Below are 7,574 nucleotides of genomic sequence, written 5' to 3'. Positions count from 1 at the left end.
TGTGGTATTAGTGAAGGATCTGAAGCTCACTTTGGACAAAATGTTGGACAACAATCACAAAATATTCCTTTCTGTCTACACTGCTGTCGGCCATCTGCCCGCTCTTCTCTTTCACTGACCTTAATTACCAACGAGTAATTCAATCAGAGAGCATTTATCACCGCGCTCACGGCCGACTGTGAGGATCTACTTTCTTCATTTCTAGCTTTTGTAACTTAACACTCTGACTGCTGCCTCGTTTTCTGTTTGACTGTTCTTACGTTATCTAATGAATCTGTAAGGACATCCGGACCATGTGGCATCAAACAGCGAGGTCGGGCCAGTGACCCCCGCACAACACACACACACACACACAGTCTTGTTTCCCACCCTCATGAGGCCTGCATTTCCACCCCCAATTGTGGGGTCCACACACACACAAACATACACACACTCACTTTAATACTGCTGACCTCTGACCTCTGTCTCTCTATGATTTCCACTTAAGACCATTACGAGTACAGAGTTGAAGGCTGATGCTCAGCAGGCGGCAGAGTGCACGCTCCATCTGAAGTCCCTCGTTAGTGACGGAAAGATGCACATAAAAGTGTGTTTAGCAGCGAAAGCATTGGTAAATGCATATGAAGTGCAAAGTGACCGGAGGTGGACAGTAACTAAGTACATTTAATCTAGTACTGTACTTAAGTAATAATGTATTACATATTATGCACAAGCTATTCAGTATCTACAGTAACAATAATAATAAGCTTGTGATGAACACATTAATGCATTAATATTTATAATCCAATAATATCATTTATATTATTCTGAGATGGGCCGTTGTGCAGAATACATACTTTTACTTTAAGTATATTTTGATGCGTATACTTTTGTACTTTTACTTGAAAGTAAAATGTTATTATTATTCTACACTGTGGTATTAATACTCTTATTAATACTCTTATGCATACAAAAACTCAAGAATTGCAACACAACTAAAGAACAGTTATCCTCTGATTTCTGGAGAAAAAAATTAACACACACAAACATACACACACACTCACACACTCACACACATACACACACACACACACACATTCCATGATGGAGGAGTGGCTGCTGAGGCTCTCAGCCAGTAACGCCAGCTGCATACCCTCCTGTAAAAACCACTGCCAGGTGCTGCCTGGCACACACACACACACACACACACACACACACACACACACACAGCTCTCCTCTAACTGCTCATCTGTTATCATGTGGAGGACTTTAGAGAGATAATTGCTCTTGAGTGTTTCCTTTCACACATGTTGTTATTTCACATACAAGATATTAATTATTGTTATTATATTTCAGGGCTGTGGATGATAATAAACCTTGTTATTATGGTGATATACTATATATATATATATATATATATGTGTGTGATGATAACCTTTCTTTTGTGTGAATGAACGACAGGACGGGACGGGAGGAAGCAGCCGGTGGCTTATTAAAGGACAGTAGAAATATTCACTGTGAATAAACTGTGTATATTATCTTAATACAATTCTTTAATGTAAGTCCCCATATTAAGCTTTTATAACGTATGAACATATAATAGTTTATAACACACTATAATGTAGTTTTACGCAGATACCTGTACTTATCTTTATTATATTCTTAAAGTACGTACACCTGTATGTTCTTCAGGTTGTAAATGAAAAAGGCATATATATACAATATATATAATATATAATATATAATATATAATATATAATATATATTATATATATATATATATATTGTATATATAATATATATAATATACAATATATAATATATAATATATAATATATAATATATAATATATAATATATAATATATAATATATAATATAATATAATATACAATATATATTATATATATATAATATATATTATATATTATATATATATTATATATATATAATATATTATATATTATATATATATATATATATATATATATATATATATATATAATATATATATATACCTCTCTGGGAACCATCACCTTATCGTGGTGGAGAGGTTTGTGTGTCCCTATGAACCTGAGAGCTGTGTTGTCTGGAGCCTAGTGCTCCTGGTAGGGTCTCCCAAGGCAAATTGGTCTCAGATGAGGGGCCAGACTAAGAATGGTTCAAAAACGACTTCATGAAAGAAAGGGAAAGGAAAGGAGAGACCCTGCCCAGAGGAAGCCCGGGGCCCCTGTCTGGAGCCAGGCCCAGAGGGAGGGCCCGACAGTGAGCGCCTGGTGGCCGGGTTTGCCACGGAGCCCGGTCGGGCATAGCCCGAAGAAGCTACGTGGTGCCTCCCATCCATCCATCCTGTGGGCCCACCACTCATGGGAAAAACCGCTGGGGTCGGGTGCGCTGTCACACGGGTGGCAGTGATGGTCTGGGACCTCGACGGACCAGACCCGGGCAGCAGAGGCTGGCTCTGGGGACGTGGAACGTCACCTCTCTGTGGGGGAAGGAGCCGGAACTAGTGCGGGAGGTGGATCGCTACCAGTTGGATCTGGTGGGGCTTACCTCCACGCACAGTCTTGGCTCTGGAATCGTACTCCTGGATAGGGGTTGGACTCTATTCTTCTCCGGAGTTGCCCAAGGTGTGAGGCGTCGGGCCGGGGTGGGGATACTCACTAGCCCCCGGCTGAGCGCCGCTGCGTTGGAGTTTATCCCGGTGGACGAGAGGGTCGCCTCCCTACGCCTTCGGGTTATGGGGGGGAAAACTCTGACTGTTGTTTGTGCCTATGCCCCAAACCGCAGTTCTGAGTATTCGGCCTTCTTGGAGACCCTAAATGGAGCCCTGCAGGGGGCTCCAGTAGGGGACTCTGTAGTCTTGCTGGGAGACTTCAACGCACACGTGGGAAACGATGGAGACACCTGGAGAGGCATGATTGGGAGGAAGGGCCTCCCTGATCTAAACCCGAACGGTCGTTTGTTGTTGGACTTCTGTGCTAGTCATGGAATGGCCATAACAAACACCATGTTCGAACATAAGGATGCTCATAAGTGCACGTGGTACCAGAGCACCCTAGGCCAAAGGTCAATGATCGATTTTGTAATTGTATCATCTGATCTGAGGCCGCATTTTGGACACTCGGGTGAAGAGAGGGGCGGAGCTGTCGACTGATCACCATCTGGTGGTGAGTTGGATCAAGCGGTGGGGGAAGACTCTGGACAGACCTGGTAAACCCAAACGGGTAGTGCGGGTGAACTGGGAACGTCTGGAGGAAGCCCCTGTCCTGGGGATCTTTAACTCACACCTCCGGCGGAGCTTTCAGCCATCCCTGTGGAGGTTGGGGGCATTGAACCTGAGTGGGCGATGTTCAAAACCTCTATTGCTGAAGCTGCGGTGATGAGCTGTGGTCTCAAGGTCTTAGGTGCCTCAAGGGGCGGTAACCCTCGAACACCGTGGTGGACCCCGGTGATCAGGGAAGCCGTCCGACTGAAGAAGGAGTCCTTCCGGGTTAAGTTATCCGGGAGGACTCCGGAAACAGTTGCAGGGTATCGAAGGACTAGAAGAGCGGCAGCTTCTGCCGTGTCAGAGGCAAAGCAGCGGGTGTGGGAGAAGTTCGGAGAAGCTATGGAGAAGGACTTTCGGTCGGCACCAAGGTGCTTCTGGAAAACCATCCGGCACCTCAGGAGGGGGAAGCGAGGAACCATCCAAGCTGTGTACAGCAAGGGTGGGACCCTGCTGACTTCAACTGAGAAGGTTATCGGCCGCTGGAAGGAGCACTTTGAGGAACTCCTGAATCCGACTAACACGCCCTCTATGGTAGAGGCAGAGCTGGAAGCTGATGGGGGATCATCGTCAATTTCCCTGATGGAAGTCACTGAGGTAGTCAAACAACTCCACAGTGGCAAAGCCGCAGGCGTTGATGAGATACGTCCAGAAATGCTGAAGGCTTTGGGTGTTGAGGGGCTGTCTTGGTTGACACGCCTCGTCAACATTGCGTGGAAGTCTGGGACAGTGCCTAGGGGTTGGCAGACCGGGGTGGTGGTTCCCCTATTTAAAAAGGGGGACCAGAGAGTGTATGCCAACTACAGGGGTATCACACTTCTCAGCCTCCCTGGTAAAGTCTACTACAAGGTACTGGAAAGGAGGGTTCGGCCGGTAGTCGAACCTCTGATTGAAGAGGAACAATGCGGATTCCGTCCTGGTCAGTGGAACAACAGACCAACTCTTACTCTTGCAAGGATCCTGGAGGGGGCCTTGGAGTACGCCCATCCGGTCTATATGTGTTTTGTGGATCTGGAGAAGGCGTATGACCGGGTCCCCCGGGTGATACTGTGGGAGGTGCTGCGGGAGTATGGGGTGAGGGGGTCACTTTTGAGGGCCATCCAATCCCTGTACGCCCAAAGCGAAAGTTGTGTCCGGATACTCGGCAGTAAGTCGGACTCGTTTCCCGTGAATGTTGGCCTCTGCCAGGGCTGTGCTTTATCACCAATCCTGTTCGTGATTTTCATGGATAGGATATCGAGGCGTAGTCGTGGAGGAGAGGGGTTGCAGTTCGGTGACCTGAGGATCTCATCGCTGCTCTTTGCAGATGATGTGGTCCTTATGGCATCATCGGTCTGTGACCTTCAACAGTCACTGGATCAGTTCGCAGCCGAGTGTGCAGCGGTTGGGATGAGGATCAGCACCTCCAAATCTGAGGCCATGGCTCTCAGCAGGAAACCGGTGGATTGCCTACTCCGGGTAGGGAATGAGCCATTACCCCTAAGTGAAGGAGTTCAAGTACCTCGGGGTCTTGTTCGCGAGTGAGGGGACAATGGAGCGAGAGATTGGCCGGAGAATCGGAGCAGCGGGGGCGGTATTACACCGTTGTGACAAAAAGAGAGCTGAGCCAGAAGGCAAAGCTCTCAATCTACCGGTCGATCTTCGTTCCTACCCTCACCTATGGTCATGAAGGCTGGGTCATGACCGAAAGAACGAGATCACGGGTACAAGCGGCCGAAATGGGTTTTCTCAGACGGGTGGCTGGCGTCTCCCTTAGAGATAGGGTGAGAAGCTCAGCCATCCGTGAGAGACTCGGAGTAGAGCCGCTGCTCCTTTACGTTGAAAGGAGCCCGTTGAGGTGGTTCGGGCATCTAGTAAGGATGCCACCTGGGCGCCTCCCTAGGGAGGTATTCCAGGCACATCCAGCTGGAAGGAGACCCCGGGGAAGACCCAGGACTCGGTGGAGAGATTATATCTCCTCACTGGCCTGGGAACGCCTCAGGATCCCCCAGTCGGAGCTGGAGGATGTGGCCCGGAGAAGGGAAGATTGGGGTTCCTTACTGGAGCTGCTGCCCCCGCGACCCGATCCCGGATAAGCGGTAGATGGATGGATGGATGGATATATATATATATTATATATATATATATTTATATATAAATAAATAATAGCTGCAACATTTAAACATTTATACTTTTGTACTTGTACTTACTGTGAGCAGGTCTGGGCATTCAAATCAATATTATATCTCGTGATATGAGACTAGATATCGTCTTAGATTTTGGACATCTTAAAATGGTAATATGCTATAAAAGTTGTCTTTTCCAGATTTTAAACAGATTAAACCAGACTGTTCTATTACTTACCTTTACGCACATTACTTCCACAAATAAATAATAATAATAATAATAATAATAATAATAAATACTTTCATTTAGTTAAGAAAAGTAGAAACACAACAGTGTATAAATACTCGAGTACTACTTGAGTAAGTGTATAAATATTTAATTGAGTATTTTGCACCAGACACACCAAGGTCTCCAAAGAACATGAAATATACTCAGGACAAACGTGGACAGGACACAGGAAACACACACACACACACACACACACACACACACACACACACACACACACACACACACACACACACACACACAACACCACACAATGTTTTGAGATGTAATAATACAGCAGGAAGCCGCCCAACCACTATCCTCCAGGAGCTCCACCCGTCTCAGACGCGCTGGGGAGGAAACCCGGGGCCCTCCCTCACTAAACACACATCAGTGGGAAGGAAGAGTCCAGTTTATAGTGCAGTACATTAAACACTGAGCATGACCTCATGTCCTCCTCGCAGCTCTGATTTAACACCACGTGTGTGTGTTTCATTATATTGTATTTATTTTAATTTGTTTTGCTGCAGTTATTACATATTGATGTATTTCTTTCTTCTACAGATAAACTTCTCTATATGTGTGTAATGAAAAGTAAAGCATGTTATGTTAATGTTAGTAGCAGATTATAAAAGAAGAAGTCTGTCTGTAATGATTTATTTGGTGATGGCGCCCTCTAGTGTTGACCAGAGTTACAGTTCAGGATGTCTTCAAGTTAAAGTCTGTACTTTTGTACTTTGTATTTACATTTCTTGACACTTTATACTTCTACAAAAGTAAATATTGTGCTTTTTACTGCGCTACAGATTCTTTACCAACAGTTTACATGCACAACATGTGAGAATATGATGCACTAACGATAAAGAAGTACGTTTACTTACACACTAATGCATCATCAATAATAATATAACAAAACAGAAAAACAGAAAACACATGTAAGCTTTTTATTTTGTATTTTTATGCTTTTTTATATTTTGCTAATAATGCTCGGACACTTTAATGGAGTATTTTTATAGTGTATTGTTGCTACTTTACCATGTAAAGAATATAAATACACTTATTTAAAGGAGCAGTGTGTAGGATTTAGGAGGATCTATGGAATATAATATCTATATTTTAATTATTTTAACATTAATGTGTTAGTTTGTGATGAATTGTTACATACACATGTTCAAACAGGCAGTTACATAATATGTACTACTGAACACAGGACACACTACTACATACACTGAAATAAAATGACTTCAATTAGGAAGTAAAGTATAAAAAACACAAGAATAAAATAACAATATTATAAAATAAATGGATAAAGTGCGAGGGATTATTTAAGACATTTGAATGATTATTTTCTGCTGATAAGTCTCAATGATTAAAAGAAAAAGAAAATCCAAAACATGTTGGGATATTTCTCCAGTCTTCTTCTTATATATGACTTGTTTTAAAGACACCACGTCGTGTCTGCAGCAGCTTGTCTTTAAGCCCTCTGGCATCAACATGAGCTTAAAGTCAACAGGAAATATTGTGACAAAGTTCAAGACAAAACAAAGACGAGTTTGTGCTTCGTCCTGTTTTCAAAGAGCAGTTTAGTGAACAAGGAGTCACTGAGATTTACAAAACACTGCTGGATGTGTAATAAAACCTTCTTTACATGCAAGTACTCCTCAGGGAGCATCCTGGACACTTTGATATGCAGATACTCCCCCACACACCTGGCACACACACACACACACACACACACACACACACACACACACACACACACACACACACACACACACACACAGGAACAGTGTGTGTAAGTGTGTGTGATGTTTTGCAAACAGTGAGGAAAATGTCCCCATTTGGAGAGATTTTAAGGAAGACGCCAACACAAGAATTTGCTGTGAAAAAAACAAACGGTGGACGTTGTTGATAATCACTTGCGTGCTGATTTATTAAGTCTTAACTCTGTAATGA

The sequence above is a fragment of the Cottoperca gobio genome, chromosome 21 (genome assembly GCF_900634415.1).
Source record: "Cottoperca gobio chromosome 21, fCotGob3.1, whole genome shotgun sequence".
Lineage (NCBI taxonomy): Eukaryota > Metazoa > Chordata > Actinopteri > Perciformes > Bovichtidae > Cottoperca > Cottoperca gobio.
This window is presented reverse-complemented; position numbering follows the sequence as displayed.